The following is a 17,652-nucleotide window of genomic DNA, read 5'->3' as shown; positions in this document are numbered from 1 at the left end:
TTGACTCATCGCATGATGAGCACACTGAGCCGGTGTACCAGCTGACATGAGTAAGTCTCGTACTCAGGTCATCGGAGGGAACCTGGCGGCTCAGCGGCGGACGTCAGCGTTGAAATAGCAGGACCTGTTTGAGGATGGCACGCTTTGACTGCAGGGCGGTTTTGAAGAGCAAATACATGGACGTGGAGTGATTCAGGGAGTTTGTATGTTTAATTAACTTTGACAATTCTTGCTGGCTCATCAGCTGAAGTCATTGTTGGAGTAGGCTCCTCAAAACATGCGCTTTGCTCATCTGTTTAGCCGGCTAGCAAGTTATCGTTCTGTACACGCTGTGAATGTTTGAGGCCAGATTTTTGGTTTCAGAAAAGGATGACATGATTTTATAATGTATAACGCCACACCGTGAGTGACCAAAGGCCAAAGACAGGTGAGCATCTCTACAACTGTTCCAACTTAACAATCCAACTCAAACTAGAGGCATCTCATGCCACTACGTTTTAGGCAAAAAAAAAGGAATTCAGTTCACAAGTATTAGAACTAATAAAAGGGTGATATGTAAGATACCTGTTGGATCAGTAAGTTCAGAGACTGCTCCTGTTGAGCGTTAACGATGCGCAGCACCATGACCTACACAAAGCAGGAGGAAGCTAAAACCCTGACGAGCAGCTGTTACAAATTCTGATGTTTGTAACAAATCAGCACCAGACTTACGCATGTTTTTGTGTGAAACTTGGAGTCAAATTCTGGAAATCAGCAACAGAGACCATTAAAATGCAGAAGCCTGTGAGGCAATGAAGCAATGAGCCTGGGGAGGTGTTTTGAATGATGACTGGTTATAACGTTAATGATGTCCAAATAACGAGACATGAAGTGAAATTAAAAGTGTGAGAGGCTCCGTTATATTATCAAGTTGTCTGTCATATTTAGTTTCTACAATCTGGCTTCAGTTCACCACCTCACCGTCTCACGAGTAACGTGAGGATTGCCACCATCTCGCAGCTCAAATCTTCAGTGGTTAAAGATCTTGCAAAGCAGCTCAACCAGTGAGCCGACTTCTCTCTCTGGCACCATGTGCCATTTGTACAGATGTAACTTACTTTTTATTCCAAATAACGTGACATGAAGTGAAATTAAAAGTGTGAGAGGCTCCGTTATATTATCAAGATGTCTGTCATATTTAGTTTCTACAATCTGGCTTCAGTTCACCACCTCACCGTCCGTCTCAGAGTTAGCTCACAGGTGCGAACTATTTGTTTTTATCAATCCTCGCTGGATTTGTCTCCCGCTGCTTCTTTCGGTTCCCCGATAATTTGATGTGTGCTCTCTGCTCAAGCTTCAGTGCACCCTGTTCACAAAATCACGTGTAACTCAGGTGCTGATTTTGATTGAGTGATAAAACTTGGCGGATGAACTCATGAAGGTTCCAGCTTCTCTGCACGTCGTTACACAACGTTCGCGTGTCTCTGAACTTTTTGATCCACCCTCGTATTTAGTTTAAAACATTCAAAAATAAACAAGAATGTGGAGAAATAGCAGTGTGGATGTACTCATCTACTGGGTTCAATCTGCTCAATCCGTGAGAGGAAAAAGATGTCGCGTAGTCCGACTCTTCGGTATGAGGAGTGGAACGGTGAACACAACGATGGCAGAAACTTTTGGCAAAACAGAAGCAGAACAAGAGTTGACGCTGGCGTTGCTTTCCTCTGCTGAAGGCAGCTCTATAATAATAAATCATTTCTTCTCGACTGGTCAGTAAATGGCTGTTAATATAAACGGTGGTCATGTAGATTAAAAAGGCAGCTCATGCAGTTATATAATTTCAGGGAGTCTACTGGGACAAATCCTGAGGCTGGTACTGCAAACCAGGTTTGACACACCAGGATGTCTTTCTGTTGTCTGGTTTCACTTAAGCTAACAGACGAGATCACATGTTTATCAACTCGATAAGTCATCTCAGGGTTTCTCCTTCCCGCTCTGAGCACGCTCACATAAAAGATGTTCGCAGCCTCCAACCAATCACAAACACGGACGAGTGTGCTGACAACAGAGCGGCATATTTAGGGCCCGAGCACCGATGGTGCGAAAGCGAAAGCCTTACTGTTACTCAAGGAATTATTCTCATAAAATATGAATTGCCTTTTTGGAGGCTTTCTCATGTTCAAAAACTCAGGAAAGTTGGTACACGCATCTCTCCCAGCGAAAAATTTTGTATTTTAGTGGAGTTGCGAGTGGGCGTGGCCAAATGGCTCACTAGTGCTCCCTAAAGAGATGCCCCAGTGGCTACATTTCCCTACATGCACGAAAACCGAGACGTACAAAAAAAGCTACATTGCACCATTACATCAACTCAACAGGAAGTCCACCATTTTGAATTTAGTCGCCATTTTTGGCGATTCAGACATGTTGTACTTTAACAAACTCCTCCTAGAGATTTTGTCGGACCGACTTGAAATTGAGTCAGTTCACCTCTAACATGTTTGGGATGAAAAGTTATCAAAAGAATTGTTTTTCATCGATGGCTGTGCCCGTGACGTGGTGGCCATTTTGAGCGTCTCACCATGAAACTACAAATGGCTGTAAATTTCATGAACTGACCTTCTCCAAACATCACAGGTATGATAACAGCCCCGCCCTGAAGACACCTGTCTGGTAATATTCACTCATAGTCACAGCGCCCCCTGGTGGCAACTGGAAATGACACTTCATATTTTCACATACTATGTCGAGCTGGTTGATCACATGAACCTAAAGTCGGGTCAGAATAGCCTTCAGATATTGATGATGATATATTGTGAAGTTCATGCGACTTTGTCAAAGGGCGTCGCCGTGGTGATGCGGCAAAGTTTGATGTTTCGCTGTGACACAGGAAGTTGATGTTTAAGGTCAAAGGATGCTTCAAACCTCATGAAACGTGTCACATACACCCGGCGTGGTGAGATGATACATCTGATATGTGTTTTGCGAGTGGGCGTGGCCAAATGGCTCGCTAGCGCCCCCTAAACTGCAGCCCCGGCACCTAGTTTCACCTACACGCACCAAATTTGTCGGACACGTGTATCACACCGAGATGTACAACAAAGTCTCTTGGCATCATGAATTTGTTTTCGTCCAACGGTGTGCACGTGGCGTGGCGGCCATTTTGAGTGTCTCGCCATGAAACTACAATATTACGATCTTCCTCAAACATTACATCTTTGATAACAGTCAATGCCCTGAAGACACCTGTATGGTAATATTTGCTCATAGTCGTAGCGCCCCCTGCTGAAGACAGGAAATTAGATAAAAATGAAAACTGCAATCGGGGATATGCGGTCTCTCGTGCGCTGCACGTCGGGGATCCAAGGGCCCCGACCTGCCGGCTCCCCCGACCCGCCGGCTCCCCTGACCCGCCGGCTGTCCGATGCACACTGTGCGAGGGCCCGCATATCACTGCTTTCAGTTTTAATTTAGGATTGATATTCTTTTATTTCGGAGTCAAAACAAAGTGAAGCAAAATTATTTTTTGTATTTCAGGATTTTAAAATACTAAAAAAAAAAAATTGTTTTGCAGTTTATTACCTTTGATAAAATCAATGTTTACCTCAGTTACATGAGAGGCACAAACTAGAGTTAACACAAAGTAAGTCATTATGTGGTAACTTAAGTTTACTTTTTATTGTCTGGGAGTTGTGACATAATACATAACAAACCTGTGGTATGGGGCCTTTTTGGGGACGTACAGTTGCATGTTGTGACATATTGTAGTGAAGATCAGTATTATGTCTATTCATGATTTACCTCAGGGGATGAGGTGATGCTGGTCAGTTTGGGAGGAACAGAGGCGGCATGTAGCAGTCATCAGTCTTTCACATCAAAATCATTGAAATAGCACATTTACTAAATGTGTCTGCTCAACAATCTTTTTTTAATCCGAAAGCTGCTCGGATTTGGCTGCTAACATTTAGCCTGAAGTAGGAATTGTGTTGCACAAGTGATTCATTTGTGAGGACAAAACTCCAGTTCAATTCTCCAAGTTTAAAACAAACCCAAAGAAACAGATGAAAGAGCAGAAACTGAAGGAAAAGAAGAAAATTAAATAAATATAGAAAGTACATGATGAGGTGACAAGATTAAAGCTGAGATGTAAAAAGGGAAAGAAAAGGAAACATAGTAACAAATGGAAGGAGAGAGGAGAAGGGAGGATGGGGAAAAGAAGGAGGGAAAGGAGGCCCTTCTCCCCCTCGTCTCCACCCATCATCCCAGAGAACAGCAACAGTTCCAGTCCAGTCGTCCTGTAAGAGTCGACCTCTGAGCCGAGCAGATTGAAAAGGAGGAGCCGAGGCCACAAAGCATGAAAGAGGATCGAAGAAGAAGAAGACAACAGAGAGGAGAGAATAAGACGAAAGGGGAGAGGAGGAGGAGGGGGGGGAGGAGGAGGGAGACACAAGAAACAAGAGGGGAGGATCTGTCTTCAAACGACTCCCCTCCTCCCCATCACTTAAGAGACATTTGTGGGGGGGAGGTAGGGGGGGGGAATTATTAACACTCCTACGACCACTTTAAAGATGACAAAAGAGTGGGGGGGGCACTGATGTTTCACCCAGTCACTCTGCTTTAATTAGTCTCTAAATTAACCCACCCCCATATACACACACACCACACACACACACACACACACACACACACACACACACACACACACACACACACACACACACACACACACCACACACCACACACACCACACACACACACACACACCCCCACCCCCACACCACACACACCCCCCCACACACACCCCCACACGCACACACACACACACACACACACACACACACACACACACACACACACACCCCCACACACACACACACCACACACACACACACACACACACACACACACACACACACACACACACACACACACACACACACACTGGGGTTTAAGTGCTTTGGGTTTTTGAAGGTGATACCTGCATTTGTTTTGATTGATTCTTTTTTTAAATTTTTTTTATTTTTTTTATTTTATTCACTTTATTAATCCCCAAGGGGAAATTTCATCACTGCAGCAGGGGGGCTCTCAGGGGGGAGCTGCTGCAACAGGCTGCCACTAGCGCGGCGCCAGGTAACCTGACCTGAGGTGCATGTTTTTGGATGATTCTGGCGTTACAATGAAATCTTGGTGCCTAAAACGTTTGGGTCGCACGTTTCGATTAAAGAACCGATTATATAACATCGAATGACTTGATGTGTCAACAGTTTATACATTTTGGACCGAGTCTGCACCATACTGGGTCAGTTGGTGTTGACAGTTGGGAGATAAACTTGTTTCTCATCCAGTCTTTGGGTTTTGTTATATTTACCTGATAGCTATTCAGAATAGAAGAATATAAAATCGGATGGAAATATGCCAGAAACAGCAACTTTAAGAAGCGGTTAACAACTGGCATTTTCCGTGGTTTGAGGTTCTGAAGAATCATCCGATACTGACTTTCTTCTCTGGTGATGAAGATGTTTTTGTTTTTTTGCTCGTAATGAACATTAAATAGTTAAGACTACAACTGGAACTAACAAAGGAACAGGTGCACACACAATCAAAAAGAGGCACCATTTATATTCTAGAACAAATAGAATATTTCCAGCAAAGCTAAATTGTTATTTCAAATTAAAATGCAGAAAATACTATTGAATAGATCGGTTTGTTTTTCTAGTTGGGTGAAGATACAGTTCAAGCTGATGAAAACCTTTTATTGCCGTCAGATACTCTGTGTTCACATCGCTGTCTCAGCATTAACATTCCCTCACTGATGTCCAGATGTCGGTACACTTCACCAAATTGATTCCGTTTAACGGAGATCTCATCTAGATTGGCTATCAGGATGTTTTTCTTTGTTTTATAATTTGCTCTTAATCGCCTTCCACCTCTGCTAATGATAAGGCTGCAGCTTTACTTAAAATAAAGCCCCTCATTGTGAGCCCCTAAAGCTGTTAAATAAATAAGATTAGCGCATATCCCGTGTTACATTTGAGAATAAGACGAGTGCAATCAGATATGCTGGCGATCCGCATTATCCATATCATCCCTGTCGGCTCCTTCTCTGACATCCATCCATCGTAACCAACACGTAGTGAATAACAGCTGTACTTTTTTAGTGTGCAATACAAATGTTTTTATTTTAGCAATAATAATTTCTTATCTGGCTATTCAGTCTTTCCAGAGAATGTTAAGTTAATGATATTTCTTTGGCTTCACCCACTCACTGACTCATCCTAACCATCTCAGGATTCAGGATGTTCCCACAGTCAGCAAATAGAATCTGTAGTAAATTTGAGGGCTTCAATCTCCCCGAATCCTTCAACCTGAAACCAGTCAGTTAATTTTTTTATATCGGAGGGTTGAGTGAGGAAAACAAGACTATAGTCATGTGGTGGTGTTGGAACTGCCCAAATGCAAAACACACAGCAGATGACGTGATAACTGGAAGCTTTATTTTACACAGAGCAGAAGAATAACCCCGGAAATCATGCGTGCACACGCACAGAGGGTAGCCCAGACTGGCTGGAAGCCAACAATAGTCACTGCCGACCCGGGATCCTCCCGGGGTCGGGGCAGGACCTCGTGCTGAGTCCGGAGGGGGAGAAGGTCAGCGAGACCCGTGCAGGCTGGTCAGGGTGTCCCTGTAATTCCCACCAGAGCCGAGACAGGTGAGTCCAAGCTGGCTTGTGGCCGCGGACCGGAGTAGCTTGGGTTCGGGCGGGACCCCGGCGGCAGCAGGCAGGTGGTCTCCGAGGAGCAGCGCTGAACAGGGAGGGGGGGGGGGGGCCTGGTCACCTAGTAATCTCCGAGGAACCACGCAGGACAGCTTCTTCATGCAGGTGATCTCTGTGGCTCGCAGGTGGAGAGCAGGACCGAGGTTGATATACTATCAGGTGATGATTACTGGAATGAGAAGCAGCTGTGCCAGCTGAACGAGGAGTGGTAGTGGGAGGAGACTGGAGGAGGGCAGTGGATGAAGCCACACCCTCCAGACACAGACCAGAACATAGAGCACATGAAGGACAAAAACAAACCAGGGAGAAGACAGGAAACATGAGGAAAAGGTGATCGGGGGGGAAACACACAAGGACAGGTGGAGATCCTGACAACTAAAGGATACAGCCACACAAACTGGCAATAAGATGCTGATTATTAAAGCAAAACACTAGACAGATTTCAATTTCATCCAAATGATTGTGCTTTTAAAAGTCAGAGGAACATCCAAATTTGGAAAGACCATGAATGTCTACAAAAAACATCCATAGTCAATCTAAGGGTGGTCAAGACATTATGTCAGCAAAAGTAAAACATAAACTATGTTATCGACAGCAACCATGAACAGCTGTATAACACTTCACAGCAATCCGTACAGCAGGTTTTGAGATATTTCATTTTGTAAACTGAAATTTGACTTATTTCTCTTCAATTTTGCATCATCAAAGTAACATAGCCGGGTTTACATTTCATTACAAGTTGTTATTGGATATAATGTGCATGCTCTTGAATCTAGAAAGTGGTTGAGAAAATGGATGCTACCCCAGGATGGTCCAATCAATCATGGTATGTTATGTTCTATTTGCATGTACTTGATTGCTCGTGGGATAGTTGGCTCATAAAACAGCCAATGTACTGAGTCTATAAATAGATTTAGCTGACAACACAGGTTTGATCACGTGCTTGCTGAGTGAAACCTGTGTGTGCATTTATAACCCTGTTTCCAAAAAAGTTGTGACACTGTAAAATGTAAATGAAAACAGAATGCAATGATTTTCAAATCATGTAATTGAAAATATACCAAAGACAACATATCAAATGTTAAAACTGAGAAATGTTATCATTTTATGAAAGATATATGCTTATATGTTTCTATCTAGTTTCTTCTTTGGAGAGTTTTAACCTGCATTTGTGGACGCAGCGATGAACTGTGTTCACAGACGATGGTTTTCACAAGTGTTCCTGAGCCCATGCAGTGATTTCCACTCCAGAATAGTGTGTTTTTAATGCAGTGCTGCCTGAGGGCCCGAAGATCACCACCATCCAACATTGGTTTCCAGCCTTGTCCCTTGTGTTCAGAAATTTCTCCAGATTCTCTGAATCTTTTAATGATATTATGAACCGTAGACGATGAAATCCACTAATTCTTTACAGTTTTACGTTGAGGAACATTATTCTTAAATGTTTTGCACTATTTTCCAACAGTCTTTCACAGATTGGTGAACCTCTCCCCAACTTCACTGCTGAGAGACTCTGACTCTCTCGGATTATCTTTTCATACCCAATCATGTTACTGACTTGTTGCCATGGTAACCTGATTAGTTGCATGTTTGAACAGGTGTCTTTTTTTTTTTTTTTTTTTTTTTTTTTGCATTATACAACTTTTCCAGTGTTTTGATGGCTGTCTCTCAACTTTTTTTTTAGATGTGTTGTGGCCATCAAATTCAAAATGAGTATGTAGTTTTCATAAAACAATAAAATCTCTCCGTTACAACATTTGATTGGCAGTCGAGAGGCAGTGAAAATTCAAAGAAGAGAACCAATCAAAAATAAAGCATGAGATTTGACTACATACTGCCAAATGAATGGCGCCTGTCCAGAGATAGATCCTATTTCTCTGGTAAAGCCACTTTCTGAAATATTCCTGAAAGTCTCAGTTAGCGCAGTCATACAATACCATCACCCGAGTCTGAAGTGGGTAACAAGTCTCTCTGCCTGCTGCTTTGCTGCTCTTTAAAACGTCAGTGTTTGTTTATGCTCGGCTAACTTTAATCCAGGGTTTCTTGTGTTGCACAGGCCTGTCAGTCAAAGCGGTGACAGCAGCACCGAAGGGCACCTCAAACCACCGTACACATGCTGTGACTCGTTACCGAAACATCAGACACAAAGTCAGCCCAAAAAAAAGAAAAAAAAAGAAAAGAAGTGAAGTGAAGTGAAAACCCTCACTGGGTGAAGCTCAATTAGCAAAACACTTTCAGAGAACGTAGAAAGACATTTGTGACCAACTTTATGTTTTGGAATGATCTCATTTCAAATGATAGAATAGAAGATAAGTCAGTGTAAAGCGTGTTGATGCAGTAACAATGGTAGAGAAACAAACACTTGCAGGTCAAGCCTATTTTCCACCCAGTCATTCCTCTATTTGTACGCTGTTCTAGACATCAATGTTGGACTTACAGTCTAAAGATCTTCATCAGTATCATCTGAGGTTGATGATATCCTAAATAAGTCATATTTAATGCATGCATCAGACTCTCATCCAACCACGATTCTACATGTTTGTTGTCTTGGTCTGACTGAGGTTGGGACCAAAGGCGACTTGCAATTTTCAAGGCGCCCGAATTACAGAACAAAATGTGTAATTTGTTCAAGTGCTGGAGAACAACAAAGGAGAACTGATATATTGTTGTCACTGCTAAATAATCATTTGTTGGGTTTATTAGGTTTAGGTACAGAAACTAGGTTGTTTAGGTTTAAGAACAAATTGCAATTTGGGTTTAAAAGACCATTCTACTTAGGTTAGGAGCTTTGTTGAGGTTAGTGAGTGATTGTGGTCATAACTTAAAAAAAACTGGAATTGATGGTGGAAAGAAAAATTAAACAACAAATCTCTTGATTTTCTGTAGACCCATCGATCCACCTCAACCTCCCTGTGCAGACTTTGTTGTGTCGGGAGCCATCAGACTTCTTGCTTTGCTCCTGCCATAAAAGAGTTATTTTCCTGATTCTAAATAAGAATTTTATTTTTTAATATCCTTTTACATCTTCAGTGATACTCATTATAGAAACACAGGAATCATGTGGATGATGAAAATAATTATATCGTAGGGATGAGAATAGGAAGGTATTTCTGTGTCTTTATTAGGCAAGCAAAAAAAACTATTTTAAGAGCAAATTTCTCGCACTGCAATTGAAAATCTAGTTTGTAAGTCAACATGTATAAACTGAGAATAAATTATTTGCATTGCACACACATTTGCTCAGTTTTGTTAGTTTTGGTCACAGAATTGAGAATTTTGCTTACGAAACGAGACTTTTTGGCTGCAAATCGAAAACATTTGCTTTCAAAACAAACCTTCCAGTTGAGTTTGGAACTAGTGGGCGGAGCATACGCTGTAGACAGAGTTTCTATTGGTGGATATACTCAGACCCACACAGCATGGACACACCCTGCTGCTTCTGTAAACACCCGACAGGAGAGGACTGAGTTTAACTACATGGAGTTATGTTTGTGTTGTATTCATCTTTTTCTGTTGAAGCGCTTTTAACTTTGGCAGCACAGCTTTCACTTTGGTTATATTTCATGCTGCCATCAGCATGTCGATCCTTCAGCGGACACACAGCGGGATGCTGCTCGTATTTCCACCGGTTCATATCGTTTCCTGTCCTGCTGGATGAAGAGCAGCCTGAAAGGAAACGTTTGTGCCGGTGAAAAATGAGCGGTACACATCAGTGAAAGGATCTGCACCACTTGTGGAAACTGTAGTTGTAATCTTGTTAACTTTAACTACGTTGGAGGTGGTACGTGGCGGTGGAAGTACCGGCAGCTGACTACCGTATACTGCTAACGGGACCGGACCGGATTTGCTCTGAAAACAGTTTATTTTGCTTGCATAATAAAGACAATAAAATACCTTCATATGAGACGAGTATCCAGTAAAGATAATGTACTTTTGACCAGTACGAGCATCATCCGAGTAATTGTGTCAATATCCGTTTGGTAACGACAGTCTCTGGATTCTTTACAGACACGAGCAGCGTCCACACATCTAGGCAGCTGAACACAGAGCCCCGCCTCCTCACACAGAGTCCCGCCTCCTCACTTACTCAGACTGCTGCAGGGCTGTTAGTCTCCAGCGTCCACAGGAATTTAACAACTTGTGACTCTTCTGGTTAATTTCTGAGAACTTTGTTCTTACCGGAAAAGTCACAGGTTCCAGCTCATAACTCTGCTTCTGCCGGTTTGTTTTCCTTGTTTCTCCATCGGCTCGCTCCTTCCCCGTTAAGATATCTTCACTCAGCTGAGAACTTTCAGAGAATATAGTGTGAGGCTGAATGCATATTTCAATGTGGACTGTCGGCATAAATCACCAAGCTTCCCACCGTCAGTTCATTTAATTAAACAGTAAAACCAGGCTTAAGATCTCTTCTGCATAAATAAGAAGGCCTGGTCCACCTATGAAAGGATTTCTTTGTATCTCCATGTTGTTGTGCACAATGAACGAAAACTTGTTTTCAGGTTATTAAAGTGACGGGTGTAAAAATTCTTGCATACTTTTTAAATCAACAATTCATAACTTAGCGAGCCCCGCCCCCAAAGTATTGTTTTGGAAAGACCCCCATCGGCAAAGACTTTTATACAATCTCCCTGGAACCGTATTTAGACTCTGGCTGCTCTGGTGGAAACACAGGTAGATGATGCGGCTTTAGTCTTAGTGTAGATTCATTCATACTTGTTTTATTGAGACCTTTCTGAAATGATGTCTACCTTCAGGGGATGTCGGTAGTTTATGTTGGAAAATCCTACTGAGTCCCCAGTCAGTCACCGTCTACGTGTTTCTGTCGTTAGCTAAGAAGTCACAAATCAAACCCACGACGCCAGTTTTTGTGAAACCGACCCGGATCACAGCTCAGCAGAAACACGTTCCTCTCTGCTATTCCAAGACTCGACTTAATGGGGATTCCCTGGAAGGCATCGACTCTCTTTTTTCTTTTTTCTCTCCGCTGCTTCTTTAAGTGTTAATCCTTGGGAAACTTCCACCCGTAGCGGCTTGTTTGAAGCGACCCAGTGGCTATCCACTAAGTACGGCCCCCAGTCATCTGAATCATTAGATTAGGCTTAGGCATGGCCCCGACAAAGAGATTCTCTATCGCTGTTTGTTTCAAGGAGAGGCCCTGCTTCAGCCAGCACAGCCTCAGACGTGAGAGGCACTTGGAAAGCAAATACATCAAACATGGGGACCTGAAAACAAGATGCACTCCAGTCGTGCGGGGTCAGATTTATGGTATGCACACCGGGTTACGGCCACAGAGTGTAAGCATCTGCTGTTTACACGCTACTGAAACGTTGATTATTGTTCCGAGGGCAGCATAATTTTAAAAACCAGAGAAACAAATTTTTATTAACATTGGATATAAACTGGTTGGTGTTGTCCATATCTGATATGATCAATGCATGCAACATTTTAATAAGGGCCACAAAGAGAATAAATCATTAGCTAATTGATTAATTCATGCTGATCGTGAAGTCTTGGAATACACAAATGTTTCTACGAGGTTTTCAACAATCTAAAGGACTGATATAGCGTTGATTTAAAAATAAATAAATGACATAATCCTATATATAGACATATTTTAAAGCACACATAACTTCAATTTTAAGTAAGTCTGTCAGGTAACTGAAGTGGAGTCAAATGTACACACAACTCCGCCTGACTGTTGCTCTCAGCTCATGTTTTTGTAGTAATTATGGTCTGGAAACCTGTTTGTATTTCGCTGAGCCTCTCTGAAGGGCGGACCAATCAGAGAGCAGTGTGGGTGGGATAACACTGAAGTCAAGAATTTGTTTCTAAGTCTAGTTTCACTAATTGCAGCTTTGGTGGAGCTCCATGAAGTGACACAAACAGTTACAGTGACGCTAGAAAATATAGTGTTTTTAAATCCTTTAAATTCTTATCGACATGGTGCTGCACTCTTCTCACGTTGGGGGTGGTGTGTGTGTGTGTGTGTGTGTGTGTGTGTGTGTGTGTGTGTGTGTGTGGTGGGGGTGGGTGGGTGATTGGGGGGGGGGGGGGTCTGTGCTGTTCACAGCTTGGTGGGTTTCCGAGCACAACATACATCATATGGTGGTCAATGCTGCACCAATAGTTTCTAAATTAGCCCAGTAGGCCGTGTCGACTGGAAACAACACAGGCTGGTTCCAGGCTACATTCTCCTATCAAATGTGGCAGAGTTGAAGTAAAATAAAATCAAAATACTCCAGTAAAATACAAGCACATTGGAACCGGACACGTTCAGATGGTCATAATTGCACAAAATACACTTTTTCTTATACAGTATGTTTACAAACACCAAAAGCATCAGAAAACATCCATAAGTTAATTTCTTATTCTATTATGGCACAAATGATAAGTCAGTTAAGACATTCAATGATTATTTCATGGTGCATGGGAACAAGTTACTATCTTCATTTCTAATAATTGAAAACTAAATTATCATTGGATTTTTATTCACTGGATTCACACGTTGTGCTCCTGAAATGATGAATGTTGGATCTGTAGCAGGTTTTACTTCAGTGATCTGATTATTGGGACTGTTTGACCCTTTTGTTTACATTTGGACCACCTTAACACGTCATACATATTCATACGCACTTTATATGTATGACATCAGTTAAAGGCTTTGCACCAGTGTTTTCTCTTGTTGTGGATGATTAGAACTCATGAAATCATCAGGACTTTATGTGAAGTCACCAATCATGATGTAAAAACAGATGTAACAAAGGTTAAATAAATAAATATAGGACAAATCAGTCTTAATTTGAACTAACATAAATTTGTTTTATTTTGTAATCCCATTTTGTGTATGCTCTGCATGCGTTACAAAATGTCAGCATATTATATCTAATTTTAATGTGACATTTCTTGCAAAACAAAACAAGTCCATTTAACCCACTAATGAAATTAAAATCTTTTAACATTTATATTACAACTAATAATTGCGATTAAACCCAAATGCGGTACAATATTAATGAAGACTCTCATCTCTTTTCTATCCAAAGATGCCATTTTGTCCGTATTATTAGAAATATAACAGATAATACTGAAACAAAATAGAAGCGATCGGCAAGTCAGTCATACTAGAAATACACAGATACTGGTGTCAGTTCATAACCGCTCGAAACCATCAACCAGAATTCCTTTTTTTTCACGTGACGATCGTGAACGAGCGGCTGTGAGCGAATGAACCTCAAGAGAAGGAGCTGAATGTTACCAAAAAGTGATTCCTGCCCTGAAACTGCTCACATGATCGCAAGCTTTGTAAAACTGAAAGAGTCGAAGTCTGACTGAAGTTTCGGAAACGCACAAACTTTGAGTCCCATGCGGTTAAGTTGCTGGAATGTAAAGCGAAATCCCTTCAAAGAGTCTACTTTTGTCTCGTGCAGTATCTAATCTCCCCCTTTGAAGACGCATGTCATTGTCTTTCCCATCCCTGACAGCCCTGATAGGAATATTCATGTTGTAGAGGAGAGGGGGGTGGGGGAGTGGTGGTGGTGGTGGTGGTGTGTGTGTGTGTGTGTGTGTGTGTGTGTGTGTGTGTGTGTGTGTGTGTGTGTGTGTGTGTGTGTGTGTGTGTGTGTGTGTGTGTGTCACTGGATTGGCTTTTTAAACAGCTGAGGAGCCATTTTGTGCAGAAGTAGTCCCGGACATGTCAGGGCTGTTGACAGTCGGCGCTCGGGATTAGCGGGCCAGCGGCAAGGCAATCCTTAATCCTTCACTGTATCGTAATCTATTTACCCACCATGCTAAAGGGATTTCCATATGAAACTTTACACACAGAAAGGCTGCAAGTGCTCAAAATCATAACTCATCATCTGGGGTTTTACCCATTTTCCTGCCCATTTGTTTTTTTCTTTTAACTTCTACCAAAGCAGAGCTAACCATAAAAACATCCCGAGTACCAGAACGATCGATGACGAGGAGATAAACCTCAAACCTCACTTTTATTTTATTCCATAATCATTTAAAATGTGTCTTAATACACGTTGTAAAATAAAAATTTTGTTGGGTAACACCTTTCTTTTACGGCATTTACAATTAATTTTCAACAAAAAATATATACAAATGCAATTCTCAAAATCACAGGCAACTTATACCAATTTGCAAAAAGAATGAAGTTTACAGGTACTACTGCTGTTTTCTAAGTAACAAAAATATCTTCTATTCCCTTTTTTTAAATTTCTATTACAACGTCAAAACATTAATACTTTTACATAACAAACTGAAATTTGGTTGACTTGTTGTAAATTGTGAGCGACCATCATAACAGTCCTGTTTATATCACATCATGCAGCCAGGAGTGTGAACACTGAGCGCTCTGATGCTGAGGAAGAAATCTGCACCGACATCTTTATATTAGTGTATTAAAAACATTGTGTTTAGCCTTTGTACGACGTACAATCAATAATTCACGCAAAACCGAAATGTACAATAATTTCAACATAGTTTTATATGTTTTAAAGTTGGTAAAGATTTGTTTGGAACCAGTGTTATTATTTAATTATTTTAATTATTATTTATAATGTTTTCAATTCAGCCAAAGTTCGAACCCTGAACTGTCTCGCTGTGTGGCGACAGTGTTAACCACCAATTGAATTGAATTCATCCACAAAACAGACAAAAAGAAGCCGTTTAACAACATTTACCCTCCATAGAAGCACAGAGATCAAGGAAACATCACCAAATCAGGAAGTAAGATGAAACGCTCCTCGTCCGACGTGCCGCCCGTGGAATATGAAGCTGCATACGCGACGCGACGGACACGTCTGCAGTGGAATATGCGTTAAGGTGACGATAGTACCTGGTACACGGGACTTTTTTCATTTTAATTATCGCCTCCATCAAGGATCCAAGTGAACCGAGCCACTAATAAGAGGTGGCACTAAAACATTGCGGACCTCCGATTGGCCAGCGAGGATCATCGACACCAACGTTGCTGCACAAGTTCACCGAGTTGCATTTTGTGAAACTTTGCTTCGGTCAGTTGGAGGTGCAGACTTTTTTTGTGTTGCTGATTCAGGGATCCGGTGAGTATTGAAGATGACATCACAGGAGTTTCGTGCGGCGTCACTATTACGACCAGCGACCGAGGGGGTTGATGTTATGGAAAATGAAACCCAGAAAAGTATCTGGTACCCAAACGCAGTAGTCGAGGTTGAGGAATACGAGACGGTGAAACAGCACCAAGAGACAAATGGGGACTTCTGATGGGCCGAAGGAGTGAAACAGGAAATAACCAGACTGGAACAATGGCAGAATCGTGACTCGTTGAGGTCACGTGCACCGATGTGATGTTTGAAATCTGGACCGCTTGAGTATGTGACTCAACATGTCTTCCATGTCCAGTGTCGAGCTGTTTGACCGAGAAAAGTCACAATCTGTCTGTTTATCGTTCCAGTTGTGAACCAACTTCTGCTAACTCGGTTGGTTGAAATGTGTTTTTCTCTCTCTCTTTCTATTCTTTGAGATCATCGAGGTGAATTGTATCTGGGATTGATTCCTATTCTAGACTCACAAAAATGAAACTTACAGAAAACTGATGCAAATGTTCCTTTTTTACACTTGTAAACTTTAGGCAAAAAAGGAAACTTTTAAGAAACATATATTCATGGGTTCGTCACCATAGAGCTTCACTCCACCTGCGATGGGACGGACGGAGTCAACACAATCCTCCGAACTGGTGTCCTGGTCCGGCCCGACCAGCCGGGCCCCTGAAACCTTTATTTTGACCCCGCAGAGATGTTACTTCAGGAGAACTCGAGAGGACGCTCCCATGAAAAGCGAGGCGATCGCTGAAAAGTCTTTTTTTCAGCAAAGACTAAGAAGCCAAAAAGCCGAGTCACTTAATCACTACAAAGACGATGAATAAATGTCGGCGCCCCCGGGGAGAGGCTGGCAGGATAGAAAGACGGCTGAAACAGCTGTTCAGGGAGAGGTGTCTGTCCTCCAAAATAAGCAGCAGTGATTGCCTGAACATGGCGTAAAGATTAGTCGGTCCTAACGTGGTAAATCCCGGCTCGTGTTTGCATGAAGCAGCGGTGCACGCCGCTAAAGCCCAGCAGGACGCAGAGCGGGCAAACACGCCGCCCGGACGCCATGTTTACGGAAAACTGTTTGTCCAGCTGCCGGAGGGACGCTGCGAGGAAGCGAGACGGCTCTTAATTAAAATCGTGATTCCTCCCTTTTTCCCTTGGATCAAATGAGTTGTACATTACTGTCGACACGGCCAAACAAACAGCGGGGATGCCAGTGTACATGTTTGCTAACCTGCCCGGCTGTGAGTCCTCCACTGCCGGGGGCGGGTGGGGGTGGAGTGGGGGGGGGGGGGTTGATTGTTGACATGCTGTTTGGATATTTTTCTCTCTGGGTGCCAGAGATAACATTCAAACTGCCTTCGTACTCTGGGGACCTCAGCATGTTTTCTAGAGCTAATAGTTTTTAAAAAGATGATGTGTTGTGTGAATTAAAAACCCAAATCAGTAACTTTTGACATATATTGTTTATTTGATCTTCATACATGAAAAATGTAAAGGAGAAGTTTTCATTTTGAAGGTTTTAACTGGTCTTAAATTTAAAGAAAAGAATGTTCAAAATATGAAATATGCATTGAAATATATCATGTGGTGCTTTACCTCACCACAGGTACGACGACTTTAAAGTTTCATGTTTCACTTAACAAACTTGCAAATGAAAGTAACTTCAAATAAAATAAAATGTACTGAGCTATTAATTTGTTAAAAGCCATTTTCAGCTAAAACCTTTTACTTGAAGTTGTGAAGATCATCATCATGACACGCTCAAAGTGAAACACGTTTTCTTACTAAGTCCGAGCTGTGACGGAGATCAACTCTGAAGACGTAGA

This window comes from Embiotoca jacksoni, unplaced genomic scaffold (genome assembly GCF_022577435.1).
Source record: "Embiotoca jacksoni isolate LCO1_2020_lvr unplaced genomic scaffold, fEmbJac1.0.p SCAF_4, whole genome shotgun sequence".
Lineage (NCBI taxonomy): Eukaryota > Metazoa > Chordata > Actinopteri > Embiotocidae > Embiotoca > Embiotoca jacksoni.
This window is presented reverse-complemented; position numbering follows the sequence as displayed.